The following is a 13,234-nucleotide window of genomic DNA, read 5'->3' on the forward strand; positions in this document are numbered from 1 at the left end:
ACTTTACTTTCCTATTTTCTTAATCTTAAACCAAATTTGTTGGTACAAAGGGCTTTTATAGATGTTCATGTTCACACTATGAGGATTTAATAAACAGGGATGTGCTCCTGACACAAGCGCCTGCAGAGTTACAATAATACAAATACTGAACTTGATACGACATCAGTATTACGGTCACCGTCACCAATTGATTGACTGATACGATGTGTCTGTATCTCACTGGCGACATGGTTTGGTTAGTCATATATTTAGATACTAGGGTAGTCATCTGATTTGTTGATTTTTCGAATGTGTCATATTTGGAAATTTTGACTGAATATGTGATGAATGTATACTAGGAGATGCAGACTTAGTCGATGTACCAGGGCTTTATGCAATTAGAGTTCATGCGTTTCCTACAGTTATACTTTTAACCCTAATTTGCATTTTCGTAATGGATTTCTGAGATATGAACATCTATTAACTACTGTCTCTCATCTAAAGAAACATGTACAACTAAAACAATAAACAATACACTCGTACATTATCAAATCGTCTTTGATTGCTTTTTTTAAATAGAATTCATATTCTTAACGAATATCAAAGACGAATTTACAAATCTAGGTAAAAAATAACTGCAGGGAAAAGTAAAATAACAAAAATACCGAACTCCATGGAAAATTCAAATCGTAAAATACCTTATCAAACGGGAAAATCAAAAGCTCAAACACATCAAACGAATGGAAAACAACTTTCATATTTCTGACTTGGTACAGGCATTTTCTTATATAGGTGTGCATGTTAAAACTATAAGGATTTAATAAACAGGGTTTATAGCTAGCTAAACCTCTCACTTGTATGACAGTCGCATAAAATTCCATTATATTGACAACAATCTATGAACAAAACAAACAGACAAAATAGGTAAAAATGTCAAAAATCGGGGTATAGCAGTCAACATTGTAATATAATCTTAATCAATATAAAAACAATTAACTGTTTCAACAAAGAAACACAAAATGGCATATAGACAAAGTACATAAACAAAAAATGAAAGACAAGAACTCAAAATTGACCATAGCACAATAACACAATAGCGGGATGTATAAGTACATATCCACGTCATATGTACATAATCAAAAATGGATAAACAGTAGAGGTTAGAAAAATACAAGGACAAAAAAAGGGGGGACTTTAACACGTAATTAAGATGATAAACAACTTCAGTACCTATAATCTATACTTCAAGACCATCATGTAATCTTTGTGAAGTTGATACGGAATATTTATCAACAAGGTCTTGGTATCTTGGTATCTTCCAATGAACTTTTTTAGAAACAGGACGAGACGTTTTTTGACATTACCTTGGCTCATCAACTTTTTGCTCAAACACTGGTGACGTTTTATAAATTCTGAATGAACTCCGACTCATATGAAAATAAGAAGTCTACATCCAAATTCAAGAAATGTGTTGTCAATGAGAAACTCCAGAATACTGATGATTTGTACCTCTGTGTAGCATATTTTATCTTTTTGTTCACCAATTAACAAAATATATATTGAAAAGCATTGTGGATTATTTGTTTTAGACGATTTTTCAATTTCACATGGGGAATGGTGGTAAACAGGGTTGAAAAATCAAAAGTTTTGATAGAATTTATTTCAGAGAAAGATCGAGATTTAAAATTATCCAGAAGTTCTTTAGAGTTCTTAGAATCCACAAATGGCTAATACCACTATGCGAGTTAACAGTTTCACAGTATTTCTGAAGACCCTCTTTCACTGCAGGCAGAATTTTTGTCAATTTAACAGACAAATCGTTTGTGGAACATGCAGATGAGCAAAGTATCATTGCTTTTAATTTCCCCAACGGTAAGAAATAAAAGAGAGGCGAAAAATACCAAAGGAACATTCAAATTAATAAGTTGAAAATAAACTGACAATGGCTAAAAAAGAAAAAAACAAACAGACAAAATAGGTAAAAATGTCAAAAATCGGGGTACAGAGGTCAACATTGTAATATAATCTTAATCAATATAAAAACAAATAATCGTTCAACAAAAAAACACAAAATGGCATATAGACAAAGTACATAAACAAAAATGAAAGACAAGAACTCAAAATTGACAATAGCACAATAACACAATAGCGGGATGTATAAGTACCTATCCAAGTTAGAGGTATATAATCAAAAATGGATAAACAGTAGAGGTTAGAAAAATACAAGGACAAAAAACGGGGGACTTTAACACGTAATTAAGATGATAAACAACTTCAGTACCTATAATCTATACTTCAAGACCATCATGTAATCTTTGTGAAGTTGATACGGAATATTTATCAACAAGGTCTTGGTATCTTGGTATCTTCCAATGAACTTTTTTAGAAACAGGACGAGACGTTTTTTGACATTACCTTGGCTCATCAACTTTTTGCTCAAACACTGGTGACGTTTTATAAATTCTGAATGAACTCCGACTCATATGTAATCAAGAAGTCTACATCCAAATCCAAGAAATGTGTTGTCAATGAGAAACTCCAGAATACTGATCATTTGTACCTCTGTGTAGCATGTTTTACCTTTTTGTTCACTAATTAACAAAATATATATTGAAAAGCATTGTGGATTATTTGTTTTAGACGATTTTTCAATTTCACATGGGGAATGGTGGTAAACAGGGTTGAAAAATCAAAAGTTTTGATAGAATTTATTTCAGAGAAAGATCGAGATTTAAAATTATCCAGAAGTTCTTTAGAGTTTTTAGAATCCACATATGGCTAATACCACTATGCGAGTTAACAGTTTCACAGTATTTCTGAAGACCCTCTTTCACTGCAGGCAGAATTTTTGTCAATTTAACAGACAATTCGTTTGTGGAACATGCAGATGAGCAAAGTATCATAGCTTTTAATTTCCCCAACGGTAAGAAATAAAAGAGAGGCGAAAAATACCAAAGGAACATTCAAATTCATAAGTTGAAAATAAACTGACAATGGCTAAAAAAGAAAAAAACCAACAGACAAACTGGACAGAATAAAACATTACTTCTTATCCAGATTCGAGGTAATTCTGAACTTTACTTTTCTATTATCTTAATCTTAAACCAAATATGTTGGTACGAAGGGCTTTTATAGATGTTCATGTTCACACTATAATGATTTAATAAACAGGGATGTGCTCCTGACACAAGCGCCTGCAGTTACAATAATACAAATACTAAACTCGATACGACGTCAGTATTACGGTCACTGTCACCAATTGATTGACTGATACGATGTGTCTGTATCTCACTGGCGACATGCCTGGTTAGTCATATATTTAGATACCAGGATAGTCATCTGATTTGTTGATTTTTCGAATGTATCATATTTTGATATTTTGACTGAATATGTGATGAATGTATACTAGGAGATGCAGAATAAGTCGATGTACCAGAGCTCGATGCATTTAGAGTTCATGCGTTTCCTGAAGTTATACTTTTAACCCTAATTTGCATTTTCGTAATGGATTTATGAGATATGAACATCTGTTAACTACTGTCTCTCATCTAAAGACACATGTACAGCTCAAACAATAAACAATACATTAGTACATTATCAAATCGTCTTTGATTGCTTTTTTTAACAGAGTTCATATTCTAAACGGATATCAAAGACAAATATTCAAATCTAGGTAAAAAATAACTGCAGGGAAAAGTAAAATAACAAAAATACCGAACTCCAAAGAAAATTCAAATCGTAAAAGACCATACAGCAAAGGTTAACAATTGAATTCCATTATCTTGAAAAGCATTGTGGATTCTTTCTTTTAGACGATTTTTCAATTTCACATGGGGAATGGTGGTATACAAGGTTGAAAAATCAAAAGTTTTGATAGAATTAATTTCAGAGGAAGATCAAGATTTAAAATTATCCAGAAGAGTTTTTTAGAATCCACATATGATTAATACCACTTCGCGAGTAAACAGTTTCATAGGATTTATGAAGACCATCTTTCACTGCGGACAAAAGTTTTTTCAAATTAATGGACAATTCCTTTGTGGAACATGCAGATGAGCCGTCAATGTACCGTTGTTTGTACGGAATTTTGTGAAATTTAGGTATCCAATACATACAAGGTAGGTCCTCAGATTTGCTGTTCAATGTAATGTTCATTGAAGTCATGAAGGACTTATGATTTGCCAAAATCTCGTCTTTGTCAAATGATATGTTTTTGTATTTGGGATAACCTGTGTGCTCGTTTATTCCTAATTCTTTTACAAGACACTCGTAGTAGTACGAATGACATACAAAGACAAAATTATTTGAAGCTTTGTCCGCAGGAACAACAACACATTTATCGTGAAGAGAAGATAGACATTGCACAACTTCTTTGTCTCTGAAAACGGTCTTTGGTCGATTATTCACACAGTTTTTAAACTTATAAATTCGACGTTTTATAAGGGACCTGATTGTTTTAACCCATTCTGACAAAGTGTCCAGTTCAACTTCTTCTCGTTTAGCCCGTGCTCTGGCGAAGTTTTGAATGGAATCCATTATTATTTTGAAGTTATGGTTCCAATTAATGTGTTGGGGTTCTCTGAACTTAGGACCATGAGATATTACCTTTCAGAGATGTTCATGTGGAATTATGTTTAGATCTCCAATAATAACATGGCCAGAGGGGCTGTAAATATAAGGCGAGTGGGAAAAGTAACATGTCAGAGGATTTATTTAGGTATTCTACTAAATCAAGGTCCTGCAATGCTTGCTTATAGTTAAATACTTTAGGTGCAATGGTTTTGATGTAACTTTAGGATACAATAGGAACAGACTGATTTTGAAAATAAAGTGGAATTTTAGATGTTACCTCCTTGAAGGTAATCAAAGCTACTAGAGGGCAATCTAGATTTGGAAGACTTTTTTACATTGGGCCGACGGTAATGTTTTTGCCCATGACTACGCTGGTGTCTTTAAAGTAGTATTGAAAAAGCTAATTACATTTTCCTCACTGCAGGCTGGACTTGACAAATTTCCTACTTCTTTGATGTTATCATTGCAAGCATACGGCATTGGAGTACCTAGTTCCCTTATCCAGAAATTTTCTCTATCTTTTAGGAAAGGAGTACTTTGTATAGGGCTATTGGTGTGGTGATAAATTTTCTCGATGATGCGTACTTACATAGATAAAGGAGGATCATGGTCCGGTTGATTAAAATGGTTATAAAGAACCTAAATTTCGGATCTTTATTATCAGACCTGTGTTGATTCTTCCTTTCACGCAAAATTTGTCGAGTTTCACCAACATAAAGTAGTCCACACAAAGTACATACAATTTCGTAAACGACATTATTGTAGATTCAAAAGATTTTGTAAAATAAGGTTTTTCCTGTTGTTACTACTGAAATCTGGAGTTGTGATTAACATATTAGTATTAGATACAATACAAAGGTAACAAAGAAACAGGCCGGTAACAACCGTTGCCGGATAGTTTTTCTGCACAAGTAGTCAGGTCAAGGTCCGAGGCGATAGCCGAAGACCTTGACCTGACTACAAGTGCAGAAAACTATATGACAGGTTGTTATAGATAAATTTAAAATAAACAGGCTTGATCCTTTTTTTATTGAAAAAATGCAGGATGTCCCATTCCCCCTTTGCTGCCAAATATATGAATTCAATACATACGAATTCAACTTATATAAGATTCAATATTAATATAAATGTATCAAAAGAATGAATTTCCTATTTCATTAGTGAATGAAATGATATGAAAAAATGGATTTTGTCTTATTATTAGATATATATAGGCATATATTTTGGATTTTGTTTTAAAAAATCATGCTTATAGGTTTTTATATGTCTCTGATAGTGTTGATCAGGATTAAACACGTGTTACTATATGATCCAATCGCAGCTTACCGTCCAAAATTGATGACATAAGTTGAATGATTTTTTTCAAGATTTGCTGCCTATTTGAACATGTATTACACGGACACCTTTTATTTATAGGATCAATCGTGCATTGGTGAGTTGATAGGGATTTTATCTTTTGATAAGATTTGATTTTTTTATATATATTTCCTGTTTCTTTTATTGAAATATAAACGTCGGTATCATCATTTCTTTACTTTCAGCATTGTCCAGAATACTATCCATATAGTGAGAAAAAAATATACATTTACGGACCGACCATTTAGCTTCAAAAGGGGGTATGTTCTTTTCTGAGTAAGAAAATTATTTAGTTTTTCAACGCTATCACCTAAATATTTTTTTTTTCGAAATTAGCACTATTATATACGTTATTCGAAAAATCAGGAATCAAAACATTATTTTTTTTCATCTGCTTGACCACAATATATTTTTTCTCATAAAATTGGGGATCAAAATATTTTTTTTTAGGAAAAAAAATATAACCCCCCTTTTGAAGTTATATGGTCAATCCCGTAGTGTAATGATATGAATAGTAATTTACTGGAATTGTTTGGAAAAAAAAAATTATTTGATGCTAACGTAAATATTTTAATAAAAAAGACAGGAAATATGTCGGTGAAACAAAAAGTTCAAATCTTATTGAAATTTAAAGTGCCCTTGAACTCATTGATCATGCACGAGTAATTCTATTCATAAAAAGTGTCCGTGTAACAACTAAAACGTGTCCGTGTATCATCTAAAAAGTGTCCTTGTAACACCCGTTAATGTACTGTTTTTCTATAGCTCTGCTGGGGGCAAAGTCGTACAACATATCTTACAAGTGATCCTCGTTTACAAGTAGAAATAATAGGAGTTGATTCACTTGTAGCGGGTGTCTTTAAACAGTCGAAAATATTAACGGTACATGGTTATAATTTTTGAAAAGTATCTGAATTTTTAAAGTAATAATTACCTTCTGTCAAATTATATTTTAGTATCCCTACAGTGTTCCGTGTAACATAAGAGGACCTTGGAAATCCGGGCGCCGTCCCAGTCGGTTTTTTGTTGTGTTATTTGTATTCATTATGCATTATGCTAATGATGCCCTTGGGGAATAATCCGCCAGCAGTAAAGTTTCTTCTAGTATGAACTGTATATTTTATTTGGAAGTTGTTGTGCTGTGGTCATTTTTTGTATTATTTTCTTTCATATTTGCTTATGTGCTTTGTCTATATGCCATTTTGTTTTTCTTTGTTGACATATTTGTTTGTTTTCATAGTGATTAAGATTATAACACAATGTTGACTGCTGTACCCCGATTTTTGACATTTTTACCTATTATGTCTGTTTGTTTTAGAGTTTAAGCCAGCTATAAAACCAGGTTTAATCCACCATTTTCTACATAAGGAAATGCCTGTACCAAGTCAGGAATATGACAGTTGTTTTCCATTCGTTTGATGTGTTTGAGCATTTGATTTTGCCATTTGATAAGGGACTTTCCGATTTATATATTCCTTGGAGTTCGGTATTTTTGTTATTTACTTTTTGCATTTCGTCTATTGCGAACAATGAGACAACTATCAATGACATCAAAGAACAAAGAACAGTTGCTTGTGTAAAGTTAATATTGTACTATGAAATAGTGTCCCCAAGAACAAAATTTTATGATTATCTTCTCCTCTCTATGTAGTTATGACCAAAGAAGGCCAATATGGAATTTTGTTTTTATATAGACAATATTTCATAAATTGAAAGTAACGAAAGTGTTCCTCGTTAAAGGGAGGTTATCGAAAGGTATATTTTTTCTATATCGAGACTATATTCATGGATTAAATGTTGTGAAATTTTGTCTAATTAAAGGGAAGTTAATGAAATTATTATATTGGACAGTGAAATTTGAAGACAAATGTTTCATCTAGTCATCATTTATATATCCAAATTTGAAATTTCTTCACAAATGTTGTGCTAAAATATATATTTTCTTAATTTTTCTTGATTTTTTCATGGACTCATTTAAAGAATATAAAACTTGCCCTTTCAAATATTTTCAGTTATAAATCTATAAATGTCTTTTTTGTGTACTGCCGATAAGAATTATTATATACAACATCCTCTTCATGGATAATGTTTGGAAGACTCTAGAAACGCTCTCACACAACATTATAGTGGATGGGTCCTCCGGGGACATTTTCATGAATAATATTTCACAGTAAATATTGTCCAGGACTGTATTTCACTGTCACATAATGTTTTTTTTCAAAGACACAAGAAATATTGTTCGTAGGACAATACATAAGAGGGGACATTATGGTTTTGCTTCGCAAAACAATGCAAAGCTATTAGTTTTAGTCGATATACACCATTTTTAAATATTACTAAACAAGAAAGGCGAAAGATACCAAATGGACATTCAAACTCATAAGTCGAAAATAGCCATGGCTAAAAAAGAAAAAGACCAACAGACAAACAATAGTACACAAAACAAAACAAAGAAAGACTGAGCATTACGAACCTTACTAAACGGAGGGTGATCTCAGGTGCTCCGGAAGGGTAGGCAGGCAGATCCTGCTCCACATGTAACACCCCTCGTGTTGCTCATGTTAGCAGAAACCCAGTACTAAGTTTCATTTGGTAGGTCACATTCGGGGAAAAGAGGACAGGATTGTAGTTACGACATTCGGAACATATCCGCTATCATCTGTGAAACGGATATTCCATAACGGTCATGAACAATCGTTAATATTCTTTTGGTTGCTTATTGTAGTTGCTAAGATTATATTGGCTTGACTGATATTGAAATTGAGAACACTTTAGAAAATTGGGGTGAAATTATAAATGGATAGTCCTACAGTATGAATATCCGATGCCCGATAGATGGATATGTTTTTATAGGATCATACAATGTTGGATAGTCATTAATCTTCGAAATTTATAGATTTGTTATAACGTATTTCCTTTGATTTTATCTGTATAAAACGATTAGTTGTATTCACATTAGTTTCTATTTCTAATTTCTATGGTGTAAATATCATGTCAACAGTACTAACATATTAAAGATTCACTCAATTAAATAAGTATTCCGCTTAGTTTTATGTTAAATATGCGAATTTTGAAAAAATCGCAAAAATCAAAACGAACGTTTGCCGAATTGTCATGATGCTCATCACATTAAACAATTTAATTTAATTTCAAATATTGCTGCGAAAGCGTGACAAAATTTAAACTAGTTTACTAATTTGACGAGTCCCACGTTGAAACACAAGATTTCTATATTTGTAAGCCCGTATCCTTCTTTTCCAATTGAGAGATATATGGATGATTTATGAATTGATCTCATAAAATTATAAGCAGCTAGACATTATTTTGACACTACTTTCAACCACTGTAAAGTCGGTCTAGCTAAAAGGTCGATTTCCCCTTGATATGCTTGGTACACTGATACGTTTACTCGATGCTGACCGATATGAAATAATTAGATATCTATTTGTTGAAAATAATTTAGTAAACTATCACATTATATAATTTAAAAGTATGGGTTTTAAACAGCACTTTAAAAAACAGTACAACAGAACAACCAACACTCAAGAAAATAACTTCAAAATTGTAAGCGTAAACCTTGGAGCATAGTAAAACTGAAGCATCCATTTATGGGTTATTCACGCTGTGTACCTGAGGTGACTATACTGTCGAGGGTATCAATTTTCTTGTACCTGACAGAAATGATTTAATACATTTGAGAGTGTTGAAATATTAAGTCCGAATTAACGATATCGGGTGTCATTCTAATTAAAGAAATCCGACTATAACCTCATTATTCTCGAATATAATTTTGTTAGTTTAACTATTTTTCATGTCCCTTCTACAGTCTGTTATTTGTGATCCGCAGAACGGAATCTTTTCTCTGTTTGATCGCATTTTGTATAAAATTAATGATGATAATGAAACTGAAACCCAAATAATAGTATCAACAGAAAAAATGATAATAATAAATACTTCTGAACAAAAATAATAACAGTCGTTTTCTCCAAAAACTATAAAAAATCAGTAACAAAAGCTGATAGTTATCTATACTGCGAAGCATTCCATACATTTTTAAAAAGAATATGGAATATCTTTTTCATATCCGAATGTGACCTACCAAATTAAACTTATCACCAGGTTTATACTTACATAAACAACACGACGGGCGTCAGTTGTAGAGCAGGATCTGCGTACCCTCCAAAGCACTCGAGATCACCCTCGGTTTTAGTGGGGTTCTTGTTGCTCAGTGTTTTTAAAAAAAAGTTCATCGGAAGATACCAAGACCTGGTTGATAAATATTCCGTATCAACTTCACAAATAATACATGATGGTCTTGAAGTATAGATTCTAGGTACTGACGTTGTTTATTATCAGAATAACGTGTTCTTTTATAGGTCTTTGTGGATTGTTTACCTTTGCTGTTTGGTCCATTTTTGGTAATATCCTTTTGGCGTGGCTCGGTACTTATGCATCCCGCCATTGTGTTGTTGTGCTGTGGTCATTTTTTGTATTCTTGTCTTTCATTTTTGCTTGTGGGCTTTGTCTTATGCCATTTTGTTTTTCTTTGTTGACATATTTGTTTTTTTTTATAGTGATTAAGATTATAACACAGTGTTGACTGCTGCACCCCTATTTTTGACATTTTTACCTATTGTCTTTTTTGTTTTGATCACACATTGTTGTCAATATAATGGAATTTTATGCGACTGTCATACAAGTGAGAAGTTTAGCTAGCTATATAACCAGATTTAATCCACCATTTTCTAATACATAAGGAAATGCCTGTACCAAGTCAGGAATATGACAGTTGTTTTCCATTGGTCTGTTGTGTTTGAGCTTTTGATTTTGCCATTTGATAAGGGACTTTCCGATTTGGATTTTCCTTTGAGTTCGGTATTTAAGTTATTTTAATTTTTTCAGTACTAAGTTGTCTATGTTGTGTCTTGAATTCTGTTGTTTGTCTGTTGACTCTTGTAAGTTTTTAGCCATGGCATTGACAGTTTGTTTTTAACTATTGAGTCTGAATGTCCCGTTTGGATATTTCGGCTCTCTTAAGGAAAGCCAAGCTCTTCTTTAGTATTTAAATACCCGAAAAGCGTAGGCTATGACACAAACATTATACTATTTCCGATCCCGGGTCTCTTCCTTTTTTAAACTTATATAAACAACATCGTCGAATATACCTGTATTCATATATGATAATTTGCAGATTGGACCTCTTTATATGCCATTATTTGAAATGATTACAATACTATTTCTTGTTTATTCACTTAATATCGTGTGAGAATAAAAACATGGGTTTAATACTGTCTATCGGAGTCTATCGGAGTTAAGCGAGAGGAGGGGATTTCAGGTACTCCGTAACGGTAATCAGACCCTACATCACATGTGGCACCAGTCGTTTTGCTCATTGTGGGAACATATTAGTTTAGATATAATATCATTTTTGACAATTCAAATTGGAATTGAGAATGGAAGCGTGGAATGTGTGAAAGAGATAACAACCCGACCAAAGAGCAGAAAGAAACCCACGGCCACCAATGGGTCTTCAACGAAGGAGAAAATTCCGCATCCGTAGGCGGGCTTCAGTTGGCCCTTATACAATGATGTATACTAGTTCAGCGAAATGGACGCCACACTAAACTCCGAAACATATAGATGAACCAAAATTAAAAAGCACACAAGACTAACAAAGGCTAGAGGTTCCTGTCTTGTGACAAGCGCAAAAATGCTGCGAGGTTAAACATGTTTTATGAAATCTCAACCCTCCCTTTATACCTCTAGCCAATGTGGATTTATTCGCCCCATTCTAGAATGTGGTAGATTGTGGTAGTTTATATTATATAGAGTAATTGTACAGAAAGCTTATTAATTAAAAAGAACAACACCTAACAAATTGTATGCGTATTAAGCAATTATATAGATTGACCTTCAGTAGGACAGTTCATAGCCGAATATGTTTAGGCCATTATTTAGAAAATGTGTACTTACTTAATAAATAAGTTCTTGAAAAATTTCCAGACAGAAGAAAGAAGTATTTAACTTTTTGTATTGGATAAATTAATTTATCATTTTCTGATAGTGACATAATTGATTTTTATTAGAACAAATCTTCCTACACAAAATGAAAACAATTTAAGAACCCTTTATATTATTCATTGTCAATTGCGAAATGAAGCATGTCATTTAAATTCCCTTTTGTTTCAAGATTTTTGAAGTAAAAGTTTAGCCGTCCTAAATATTCATAGAAATATGTAGACACGCAACTTTTTATATTGTTCATTAAACACACAAAACAGGATCATGCTACGTGATAAATTGGTTGTTTTTAAAGTTAACATTGATGTGTTATCCTCTTTTGGTGAACAACCTATAAGAATTGAAGACAATCTTAAGATTGTTGAGGCTGTTCATGAATACATTAGAAAAACAGAAAGATTTGCAAAGTGAAATACATTTTCTGTATCCAACAATCTAATAAAATTGGATTTTTGTTTTGTGTTTTTTTAGTGTGTCTACAATTAATAAATCCAAGCTCGATGAAAGCTATATGAAATGAGACAAAAGTGTGAAAATAAAGAAAATAAATGGTAACGATAACTGATAGAAAAGTGATAAAAACTAATATTATGCACCAATATTTCCTATTTTATTCGAAACAATTTAAACTTCTTTTCTTATTCTTATTGCGTATCATTTATTACTATTCTATGTAACAACATGGATAACTACGTTCTTAATGAACTATTAAATGAGTACATGTATATGATATCAAATATGTTGTTTTGTTAAAATCACTTAATATAAAACAGCTTACTGGAGGCATTTTAGGTCAACAGTTTGTAATTTATATTAACTGACATCCTTTCATTGTATAACTTATGTAACTCAATTATCATGTATGGTCATAATTATCAATTATTTTTTTACAAAACTAAGACTTTTTCGAAATACTAAGGATTTTCTACCCTAGGTATAGATTACCTTACCTGTATTTGGCGAAACCTTTCGTTATTTTGGGTCCACAATGCTTTTCAACTTCGTACTTTATTTGGCTTTTTCAACTTTGTTTTTATTCGAGCATCACTGATGAGTTTCTTATTGACAAAACGCGCGTCTGGCGTACAAGTTTAATCCTGGTTTCTATGATGAGTTTATTAACAAGAGTTTGTTCATATATTAAATCACACAAATGTTGTTCATATGAGCTCGTTTTCAGTTATGATTACATATTATATTACTAATAATATCTTAATATAAGTTAATTTTTTAAACTAATGAGGAAATTTGAAATCAACAATTTTGTATTGTTATGATGCATATGTTCGTGAAATGTTGTCTTGTG

General features: G+C 32.3%; 1 protein-coding gene across 1 annotated transcript in view; it reads left to right on the plus strand.

The window, feature by feature from the left end:
• Window positions 1–13,234, plus strand: part of LOC127701785 (fibropellin-1-like) — an 85,949-nt gene that overhangs the window by 20,683 nt on the left and 52,032 nt on the right. The window lies entirely within an intron of this gene.

Source organism: Mytilus californianus, unplaced genomic scaffold (assembly GCF_021869535.1).
Source record: "Mytilus californianus isolate M0D057914Y unplaced genomic scaffold, xbMytCali1.0.p SCAF_5, whole genome shotgun sequence".
NCBI lineage: Eukaryota > Metazoa > Mollusca > Bivalvia > Mytilida > Mytilidae > Mytilus > Mytilus californianus.